Below are 11,668 nucleotides of genomic sequence, written 5' to 3' on the forward strand. Positions count from 1 at the left end.
TCATTCCATGGAAATTCTCACTGGAGCTTCTCACTCCATCCAAATTCCCACCACAGCTCCCCAATCCATGGAAATTCACACCAGGGCATCTCATTACATGGAAATTCCCACCATGATTCCTCATTCCATGGAAATTCCCACCATGGCTCCTCATTCCATGGAAATTCCCACCAGGGCTCCTCATTCCCTCAAAGCTGGGAGAGCTTGAGAGCAATGCCATGGCTGCTCCTGAGCAGAGCCCGAAGGAGCTGGGAAGGGGCTGGAGAGTTCCTGAGGGAGCTGGGAAGGGAATGGAGAGTTCCTGAGGGAGCTGGGAAGGGAATGGAGAGTTCCTGAGGGAGCTGGGAAGGGAATGGAGAGTTCCTGAGGGAGCTGGGAAGGGAATGGAGAGTTCCTGAGGGAGCTGGGAAGGGGCTGGAGAATTCCTGAGGAGCTGGGAAGGGAATGGAGAATTCCTGAGGGAGCTGGGAAGGGAATGGAGAGTTCCTGAGGGAGCTGGGAAGGGGCTGGAGAGTTCCTGAGGGAGCTGGGAAGGGAATGGAGAGTTCCTGAGGGAGCTGGGAAGGGAATGGAGAGTTCCTGAGGGAGCTGGGAAGGGAATGGAGAGCTCCTCAGGGATTCTCCAGCCCCTTCCCAGCTCCGTTCCCTGCCCTGGACACGCTCCAGCCCCTCCAGGTCTCTCCTGCAGGACCAGAACTGGGCACAGCCCTGGAGGGGTCTCAGCACAGGGGGACAAGTCCAACCTTGGTCCCCACAACATTTTGGAACCCTTTTCCATGCCAGTGCTGTTGAACTTTCCAGCTTTTAATTTAAAGCATTCAAACCCTCTCGATGGAAATTCGCCTCCTCGTTTGAAGCTCTCCAGGACCCCCAGGCAGCAGCACCTGAACCTGGAATGTTTCTGTGCTGCTCAACCAGTCTGCTACCCTGTTCCCATTAAAAATAGAAAAACACAGGCCAGGGTGTTTATTAGTGTGAGGAAGAAGGGAAATAGGGAGTTTTATTCACTGCAGCTAAAGGTCTGGGCACAGGACTTCGACAGTAGGATTTTTAAAATTCAAAACATAAGAATGAGCAGCACTTCATTGCAGAGTTGAAAGATAATTGTGCAATTAACGGTATAAGGTCAATAATGCCAGAGCTGGATGCTTCTGACAGATAGGGATAATCAATCCAGCCTCCATATGAAAGGCTCGGAGGTAGCAATGGAAAAATAACACAGTGCCAACGTTTCTGTGCCCTAATGAACACCAGACAAGTCATTATTGACTGGTTTTTACTTATTTTAAGTGCCAGAGCACAAGTATCTGCTTTGATTAAATGGAACTTTAGAATTTTGCCTGAAGTTCAGTTTCTGTCCTGATCTAAGCGAGGACATTAATTTGGGAATGCAGCAAAGTCTCCCCGGGCAGCTGCAGCGTCTGCTCAGGAAGTGCCAGGGGAACCCAGGGAACAATCCCAGCCTGGTGTGAGGGGATTGCAGGGGAAGGGCAGCCCAGCTCTCCTCCTGTGGGCAACACCCCGAGCTGGCTGCACCAAAATTCCCTCCGCCTTTGCCACTGGGATTGGCCCTGGCACCGGGGGCAGAACAAATCCAGAGCGGGGATCAGCAGCCGGGGATCCAGGAGAGAAGCGAGGAGCCCTGAGGTGCTGGATGCCATCAGAGACATCTTCTGTGCTTCGTTTTCCCTGTGGAGTCAGGAAAAGCCTCATGGCAGCATTTCAGCTGCAGTGCTGAGGAGAGGAGCAGCTCCAGGCAGAGCTGGGAATGTTCAACCTGGAGAGGAGAAGCTCCAGAGAGAGCTGGGAATGTTCAACCTGGAGAGGAGAAGCTCCAGGCAGAGCTGGGAATGTTCAGCCTGGAGAGGAGAAGCTCCAGAGAGAGCTGGGAATGTTCACCTGGAGAGGAGCAGCTCCAGGGAGAGCTGGGAATGCTCAACCTGGAGAGGAGAAGCTCCAGGGAGAGCTGGGAATGTTCAGCCTGGAGAGGAGAAGCTCCAGGGAGAGCTGGGAATGTTCAACCTGGAGAGGAGAAGCTCCAGGGAGAGCTCAGAGCCCTGCCAGGGCCTGGAGGGGCTCCAGGAGAGCTGCAGAGGGACTGGGGACAAGGATGGAGGGACAGGAGCCAGGGAATGGCTCCCACTGCCAGAGGGCAGGGCTGGGTGGGAGATTGGGAACTGGGAATTGTTCCCTGGCAGGGTGGGCAGGGCTGGGATGGAATTCCCAGATTCCCCTGGATCCCTGGCAGTGCCCAAGGCCAGGCTGGACACTGGGGCTGGAGCAGCCTGGCACAGTGGGAGGTGTCCCCATGGCAGGGGTGGCCCTGGGTGGGATTTGGGGTCCCTGCAGCCCAAAGCGGTCCCCGTGAGCAGGGACAGGGATCACAGAGCCGAGCTGACACCGGGGGAACACGGATCCCTCTGCACCAGCACAGCCACAGCCCCGTCCCACAGCCCTGCTGAGCCCCCCGTGCCCAGGAAATGCGGGAGAGGAGCGGGAGGGAGAGCAGGAACGGGAACAGGGACAGGGACAGGAACGGGAACAGGGACAGGAACAGGGACAGGAACGGGAACGGGAACAGGGACAGGAACGGGAACAGGGACAGGGACAGGAACGGGAACAGGGACAGGAACAGGGACAGGGACAGGAACGGGAACAGGGACAGGAACAGGGACAGGGACAGGAACGGGAACAGGGACAGGAACGGGAACGGGAACAGGGACAGGAGCAGGAATGGGAACAGGGACAGGAACGGGAACAGGACAGGAACAGGAACGGGAGCAAGGGCAGAGGCAGGAACAGGAGCAGGGACAGGGACAGGGGCAGGAATAGGGGCAGGAGCTGGAATGGGAACGGGACCAGGAATGGGAACGGGAGCAATGACAGGACCAGAGACGGGGAAGGAACGGGAGCAGGGACAGGAACAGGAGCAGGAATGGGAGCAGGGGCAGGGACAGGAACAGGGGCAGGAGCAGGAATAGGAGCAGGAGCAGGAATGGGAACGGGAGCAGGAGAAGGAACAGGAGCAGGGACAGGGAAAGGGACAAGGACAATCCCAGCCCCATCCCAGCCCATCCCAGCCCCTCCACCTGCAGCGCCGGGACGCGGCCGTTGGAAGCGCAACCACCGCCGGTGATTAACGGGATTAATTCGGGATGCACGTGACTCATTAGTCATCAATTAGGGGGCTCATCCGCACACGGCTGATTAGGGGCCGTCAGTGCCTCAAATTAAGCACGAAAAAGATGTTTTAACGCGACCATATGGTTGTGCTTCAGAAGCAGTTAGAGCACAAATGGAGCGCATTGACGGCTCCTAACGCGCTGAATGAGGGGAGAGCGGCCCAAATTTGTTTAGAGAGTTCCCCCTCCACTTTTGCTGCGGTTTTTAATGTGATCTAATGAATAAGCAGAGTCAGCTTTAATTGCCGACTCACTCTCCGATGAAAAAGAGCTTCCAAAAGACCTTTTCCCTCCTCCCAGCCCCTGGAAAAAGAGACAGGGGAGATGATTTTCCCCCTGGACCCAAGGTAAAACCTTGCCTTTCCCTTTCCTGTCCCCCGTGCTGCAATTCCCAATGTCCCCGTCCAGGCAGGAGCGAGACTTTGCACATTTGTCCAAGGAAAAGGTGGGATTTTGGCTTGGGGGGATTTTGGAGATGGGAGGGGATGTGTGGGGTGGCCACCTGCACTGGGCCTGTGGCTACGGGAGCAGAGTGGGTGGGAAAGGCTCCTGGAGGGGCTGGGGCTGCTGTGGTGGGACAGTCCCAGTGTCCTGCAGTCACCACACATCCCAAATCCCGGGGCTGGCAAAGCCCTCCCAGCCCAGGGAGTCCCAGCTGGGCCCCATGCCCACCTTGTCCCCAGCCCAGAGCACTCAGTGCCACCTCCAGGGGACACCTGCAGGGATGGGCACTCCAAAGCTCCCTGGGCAGCCCCTGCCAGGGCCTGAGCACCCTTTCCATGGGGAAATTGCTGCTGCTGTCCCATCTGAGTGTCCAGAGAGAGCTGTAGAGCCCAGGAGAGCCCAGAGCTCCCCCCTGGGAATGTTTGGGATTTGGGGCCACCCCTCAGAGGCAGCTGCAGTCACGGGGGTTCCCAGCTCTCTCCTGCAGCTGCTGGGCCAGGCCCTAATGCCCAGCACAGCCAAGGGGGATGACAAATGGAAGAGCTGAGGCTCCTGCCCGGCTTGATCACCAGCCTTCAAATTATCCACACTAACACTGCCTTCTTTGGGGGGTGGTTTGTGATTTTCAGTGAAATCACAGAAACAGGGAAAGGTTTGGGCTGGAGGGACCCTAAATCCCCTCCAGTGCCACCCCTGCCATGGCAGGGACACCTCCCACTGTCCCAGCTGCTCCAGCCCCAGTGTCCAACCTGGCCTGGGCACTGCCAGGGACCTGGGGACAATCTTTCCTTCTGTGCTGGAGTGAGGAGGGGACAGTCCCCGAGTGCTGGGTTTGACACCCGGGGGATGAACCTGGAGGAACAGAGATTTGGGGGGACCCTCGGGGTTCCCTGGGGCTGATCCCTGCCAGGCTGGCTGGAGGGATCCTGCTCCCCTGCCCCAGCAGAAGGAAGGGAGCGAGCTGCTGCTGTTGGTGCCACCTGAGAAATCCCCGGGCTCGGTGACAGGGGGGACGCTGCTCTTCCTGCCGAGTGCCACTTGGGAAGTGCCAGCACGGGATTCTCCCCATCACCCGGCTTTAATTAACCCCTGAGCCCCTTGTGTGGCCGGGGCTGTCGGTGGGGTCCTCAGCTGAGCCCCCTTGTCACAAAATCTGGGAGCAAGCTGCTCCTGAAGGGCCCCAGTGAGAGGGGAGTGCTCTCTCCTTCACCCCACACTCACAGCACGAGCTGGGGACAGAAGCAGCTCCAGCAGCTCCTCCTGATTCCGGGACACATCCAGCCTGTCCTGGGGAGGAGATTCCAGCTCCTCCTGGTTCCTGGACACATCCAGCCTGTCCTGGGGAGGAGATTCCAGCCTCTCCTGGTTCCTGGACACATCCAGCCTGTCCTGGGGAGGAGATTCCAGCTCCTCCTGGTTCCTGGACACATCCAGCCTGTCCTGGGGAGGAGATTCCAGCTCCTCCTGGTTCCTGGACACATCCAGCCTGTCCTGGGGAGGAGATTCCAGCCTCTCCTGGTTCCTGGACACATCCAGCCTGTCCTGGGGAGGAGATTCCAGCCTCTCCTGGTTCCCGGGACACGTCCAGCCTGTCCTGGGGAGGAGATTCCAGCCTCTCCTGATTCCCGGGACACGTCCAGCCTGTCCTGGGGAGGAGATTCCAGCCTCTCCTGGTTCCTGGACACATCCAGCCTATGCTGGGGAGGAGATTCCAGCCTCTCCTGGTTCCTGGACACATCCAGCCTGTCCTGGGGAGGAGATTCCAGCCTCTCCTGGTTCCTGAACACATCCAGCCTGTCCTGGGGAGGAGATTCCAGCCTCTCCTGGTTCCCGGGACACATCCAGCCTGTCCTGGGGAGGAGATTCCAGCCTCTCCTGGTTCCCGGGACACCTCCAGCCTGCCCTGGGGATGCTCCAGCCTCTCCTGGTTCCCGGGACACGTCCAGCCTGCCCTGCCCTGCCCCGGAGGCTCCAGGCCCGGAATTCCCAGCCTGGCGGGGCTTTTCTCCCTCCTGGCACTCCCGTAAGGATGTCATTCCACCCAACAAGTCCGGGATGATCAGATTTCGCCATGGCAACGCGTTATTATAAATGCAAATGGAGACCGGGCAAGGGGGAAGCCTTTGGTTCTCCTAATGAGATGACAAAAGGGGATAACAGTGAAATATTCCCCGCGCTTTGAATCTGGAAAAATCCTCCTCTCCTCTGCCATCTTTTTTTCTGGAGAGCTGCTCAAGATGTTTTGGCTGGAGCCCCTGGAAGAAATCATTTGGTTTAATTTTATTTTTGTTTAGCCAGTGGTGGGGCCGACACTTCACCTGCACCGTCGGGAGGTCTGAGTGGCTGCTGCTGCTTTGGGAATTTGATCTCCAGAGGGACAAGGAAAAGATCAGTGGGAACATCACTCCTTTTAAACGAGGATTTCACAGCCAGAAGCTCTTCTACCCCGACCTTTCATTTGTGTTTACAGCACCTGAGCCACTCCCACGTTCATTAGACATTTTCTGCATGTGGAATAAGGGAACTAATTGGGTTTAATTTTGACAAAGAGAAGCCCTAGGATGTGTGGAGGTCATTAAGGGGGAAACGCTGTGCAGGACCTCGTGCAGGGAGCACCTGTAGCATCTTTTTGTCCGAGTTCTCCAGCAGTATTTACCTTCCTCACTTGTGCAGGAAACTTTAAAGAGTTCCGTGCAAACAGCACCGAGCAGCCTCAGCACCAGCTCGCTCCCACCCCGGGGGAGAGGAGAAATTGGAATTATTGCACGTGCCCATCCCAGCTACTTCCCATGCCAAAGAAAGGAAAAATGCCCAAAGCCCGGGAGGGCAGGGGCGGGAGCTGCCCCACTCCCACGTGTGAGGAGCAGCGTGTGGGGACACTTCCCCGGAGCCTCCGCAGGGATTCCCGAGGTTCCGAGCCGATCCCAAAGCTGGAGCAGCTGCTCCTCACTCCCCTGGTCGGGCTGCAACCCCGTCAGGCGCTGCCCCATTCACGGAGCCCTTTCAAGGTCCTTTAAAAATCCATTTCTTTAATGCTCCTGCAAACTCCCCCCTGCCCGCCCAGCTTTTTTTTTTTTTTGCTAATTTGATGAAGACCACACACATAAAATCAAATGCTTTTGTCATTTGCTTCTCATTGTCCCCCCTTGGTGAAAGGAAGCATCGCCCGCGTGGCCTGATCATAAACATCAGAGTTCAGAGCCTGGCTCCTCTCCAAATGTTCATTTTTCAGGGCAGCATTTGGGATAATTGTGGGGCTTCATGGCAACTATCAGTTACAGGAGTGGCTGCAAGCACCAGGACAGTTCCTGTGTGCTGGGAGTGTCCAGGGCAGGGAATGGAGCTGGGAAGGGGCTGGAGAATTCCTGAGGAGCTGGGAAGGGAATGGAGAGTTCCTGGGGGAGCTGGGAAGGGAATGGAGAGTTCCTGAGGGAGCTGGGAAGGGGCTGGAGAGTTCCTGAGGGAGCTGGGAAGGGGCTGGAGAGTTCCTGAGGGAGCTGGGAAGGGAATGGAGAGTTCCTGAGGGAGCTGGGAAGGGAATGGAGAGTCCCTGAGGGAGCTGGGAAGGGAATGGAGAGTCCCTGAGGGAGCTGGGAAGGGAATGGAGAGTTCCTGAGGGAGCTGGGAAGGGGCTGGAGAGTTCCTGAGGGAGCTGGGAAGGGAATGGAGAGTTCCTGAGGGAGCTGGGAAGGGGCTGGAGAGTTCCTGAGGGAGCTGGGAAGGGAATGGAGAGTTCCTGAGGGAGCTGGGAAGGGGCTGGAGAGTTCCTGAGGGAGCTGGGAAGGGGCTGGAGAGTTCCTGAGGGAGCTGGGAAGGGAATGGAGAGTTCCTGAGGGAGCTGGGAAGGGGCTGGAGAGTTCCTGAGGGAGCTGGGAAGGGGCTGGAGAGTCCCTGAGGGAGCTGGGAAGGGGCTGAGCTGGAGCAAAGGAGGCTCAGGGGGACCTTGTGGCTCTCACAGCTCCTGCCAGGAGGGGACAGCCGGGGGGTCGGGCTCTGCTCCAGGAACAGGGACAGGAGGAGAGGGAACGGCCTCAGGCTGGGCCAGGGCAGGCTCAGCTGGGACAGCAGCAGCAATTTCCCCATGGAAAGGGTGCTCAGGCCCTGGCAGGGGCTGCCCAGGGAGCTTTGCAGTGCCCATCCCTGCAGGTGTCCCCTGGAGGTGGCACTGAGTGCTCTGGGCTGGGGACAAGGTGGGCATGGGCCCAGCTGGGACTCCATGGGAATAATTTTAAAGAATAACAATTGTGAAAATCATCCTGACTCCAATCTCATCCATTTCTTCCCAAATCTTCAGAATTCACTGCTTTTGAGCCAACCCCTACTACTGGATTGGGATCCAGCCCTGACAAGGAAATAGGGAATAGGTGAGATCTCATTTTAGAAAGGAAAAACGTCTTTAAAAACCCATCCAGCAGATGTTATGGAATGAAATGGAGACATTGTGCCCAAATCCACCTGTTCCCTGAAACTTGGAGATTTTCCCACTCCCAGTCTGTATTTCAGCTCCTCACTCTTTGTGGCAGGTGGATTTACACCAGCAACCTGGTGGGTGGGTTTGTTCCTTGGTTAGAATTGCTGCTGGAAGCAAATTTGGGATCCAATAAAGTGTAAGAAACCCGAGTCTGTTCTTGTAAGTGCCTAAAAATGGTCACATCCAGAAAAAATACACTTACTTATTCCAAGCCTTTCATTCCAATGTTTGCTGCTGGATATGTCACAGGAGCAGACCCAGATCCCAGAATCCCAAATCCTGGGGCTGGCAAAGCCCTCCCAGCCCAGGGAGTCCCAGCTGGGCCCCATGCCCACCTTGTCCCCAGCCCAGAGCACTCAGTGCCACCTCCAGGGGACACCTCCCAGCTCCCTCAGCCCCTTCCCAGCTCTGTTCCCTGCCCTGGACACACTCCAGCCCCTCGGTGCTTCTCCTGAAGGCACTGAAGAAATGTCTTCATGAAATCCTGCTTTTATCTTAATTTTATTTGCATTCCCTGTTCCTAAGCACACAAACCCAAGAAAGCATCTTCATGAGGCAGTAACCCCAAAGGCTCAGCCAGAGGGACAGGTCACAGGATTGTTCCTCTCTGTTAAAGATTCCATTGCCCTGGGTGTGAGCTCTTCCCAGCCCCCCAAACACCTTATCTGGGAAAAAAAGGAAAAGAGCAGAGGGAAGGAGTGGATTGGTGAGGGAAGCAGTGGATGCTGAGGGAAGCAGTGCATTGCTGAGCAGCAGTGCATTGCTGAGGGAAGCAGTGGATGCTGAGGGAAGCAGTGCATTGCTGAGCAGCAGTGCATTGCTGAGCAGCAGTGCATTGCTGAGGGAAGCAGTGCATTGCTGAGGGAAGCAGTGGATGCTGAGGGAAGCAGTGCATTGCTGAGCAGCAGTGCATTGCTGAGGGAAGCAGTGGATGCTGAGGGAAGCAGTGCATTGCTGAGGGAAGCAGTGCATTGCTGGGCAGCAGTGCATTGCTGAGGGAAGCAGTGCATTGCTGAGGGAAGCAGTGCATTGCTGAGCAGCAGTGCATTGCTGAGCAGCAGTGCATTGCTGAGCAGCAGTGCATTGCTGAGGGAAGCAGTGCATTGCTGAGCAGCAGTGCATTGCTGAGCAGCAGTGCATTGCTGAGGGAAGCAGTGCATTGCTGAGCAGCAGTGCATTGCTGAGGGAAGCAGTGCATTGCTGAGGGAAGCAGTGCATTGCTGAGCAGCAGTGCATTGCTGAGGGAAGCAGTGCATTGCTGAGGGAAGCAGTGCATTGCTGAGGGAAGCAGTGCATTGCTGAGGGAAGCAGTGCATTGCTGAGGGAAGCAGTGCATTGCTGAGGGAAGCAGTGCATTGCTGAGGGAAGCAGTGCATTGCTGAGGGAAGCAGTGCATTGCTGAGCAGCAGTGCATTGCTGAGCAGCAGTGCATTGCTGAGGGAAGCAGTGCATTGCTGAGCAGCAGTGCATTGCTGAGTGCAGCAGCAGTGCAGCCTAGGGGCCACCACGATGCCCATCCTGCGAGGCTGAGCTGGGGTCACTGCTGGAATGGCCACTGGCAACCTGGACTGGGGTCCCTGGGGGGCACCTGGGGAGCTCCTGGAGTTCCTTGGATTGCTGGGGGAAGCTGCAAGAAGCTCCTGGCTCAGGATCTCAGCATTTAGCCATGCCAGGAGCCCCTGCCCGAGCTGGGACGGCCCAAAGCTGCCAGGAACACACCAGCAAGGACCCAGGGCCATGTCCTGAGCCCCAGGACCCCTGTCTTGTCCCCACAGCGCCCTGTCCTGTTCCAAATTGTCCTGCCATCTCGTCCCCGTCCTATTTCCCCAATGTCCCATCCCATTCCTCCCTGTCCTGTCCCCACAGTCCCATCCCATTTCCCCACAGTCCCATCCCATTCCTCCCTGTCCTGTCCCCACAGTCCCATCCCTTTTCCCCAGTGCCCCTGTCCCATTTCCCCTTGTCCTGTTCCCCCATTTGCCCTGTCCTGTCCCCACAGTCCCATTTCCCCAGTGCCCCTGTCCCATTTCCCCTTGTCCTGTTCCTGAAATCCCAGCCGGAGGAAAGCTGGAGCCATCTCCGTGCTCCCCGGCCCGGGAAGCCGAGCCGCGGAGGGGCAACGCGGCCGGAGCTGCCCGGGAAGCAGCGGGAGCTGCGCGAAGGGCAGAGCCCACGGGGGAACCGGGACCGGGACGCTCGGGGAGGTCCGGGGAGGTTCGGAAAGGTCAGAGGAGGTCTGGGGAGGTCAGAGGAGGTTTGGGGAGGTCAGAGGAGGTTTGGGGAGGTTCGGGGACGTTTGGGGAGGGTCGGGGACATTTGGGGAGGTCAGAGGAGGTTTCAGGGGTCTCAGGGGTTCGGGGACATTCGGGGAGGTTCGGGGACGTTTGGGGAGGTCAGAGGAGGTTTGGGGAGGTCAGGGGAGGTTCGGGGAGGTCAGAGGAGGTTCGGGGAGGTCAGGGGAGGTTCAGGGAGGTCAGAGGAGGTTCGGGGAGGTCAGAGGAGGTTTGGGGAGGTCAGAGGAGGTTTGGGCAGGTCAGAGGAGTTTCAGGGAGGTCAGAGGAGGTTCGGGGAGGTCAGAGGAGTTTCAGGGCTCTCAGGGGTTCGGGGACATTCGGGACACCCGCGGGGGGCGCGCTCCCGACGGCGCCCGCGACACCAGCGCCCCCCGGCGGCGGCGCGCGGAACTGCAGGACCCGCACCGGCACCGGGATCGATGGGCCAGAACCGGGCCAGAACCGGGGATCGATGGGCCAGAACCGGGCCAGAACCGGGGATCGATGGGCCAGAACCGGGCCAGAACCGGGCCAGAACCGGGGATCGATGGGCCAGAACCGGGGATCGAGGGGACAGAACCGGGCCAGAACCGGGGATCGAGGGGACAGAACCGGGCCAGTACCGGGGATCGAGGGGACAGAACCGGGGTTTGAGTGCTGGTACAGAACGAGGGTTGAATGCTGGCACGGAACCGGGCCAGAACCGGGGATCAATGGGCCAGAACCGAGCCAGAACCAGGGTTCAAGCGCTGGCACAGAACCGGACCAGGGTTTGTGAGTCGGGCCAGAACCGGGCCCAGCCCGAGGCCGTTCCCTCTCCCGTCGCTGTCCCTGGAAGCAGGGAGTGCCCGGCTGTCCCTCCTCCCCGGAGCTGTGCAGAGGGACAGTGCCCCGTGTCCCCGTGGGAAGCAGCACGCACCTCCAGCACCGCTGCTCCCTGCCCACCACCACAGGAGCGTCCCAGCAGCAGCGCCCGTTCCTTCAGCATTCCACCTTTTATTGAGTTCTCGGGGTGGGGTGTGGTTCACGAGTTCAATAAATACTGCAGGACTGCCTGGACCCCACTGAGTTCGAGCAGGGAGTGAGGACAGGAGCAGTAAATAGATAAGAGGTTTAGAAAATCTAAGAACTACCTGGGGTGAAGTGGATCTCCCTGAAAAGAGGTGGCAGGTGATCTTCACCAATGGCGTGTGGCCCTCACAAAATGGCACCTGACCTGTGGCCAAGGACAGCACTGGCCCCATGGCAGGAAACTGCCCAAGCAATTGGATCAAACCAGTGAATTTCATGCAGAATAA

Source organism: Lonchura striata, chromosome 2 (genome assembly GCF_046129695.1).
Source record: "Lonchura striata isolate bLonStr1 chromosome 2, bLonStr1.mat, whole genome shotgun sequence".
NCBI lineage: Eukaryota > Metazoa > Chordata > Aves > Passeriformes > Estrildidae > Lonchura > Lonchura striata.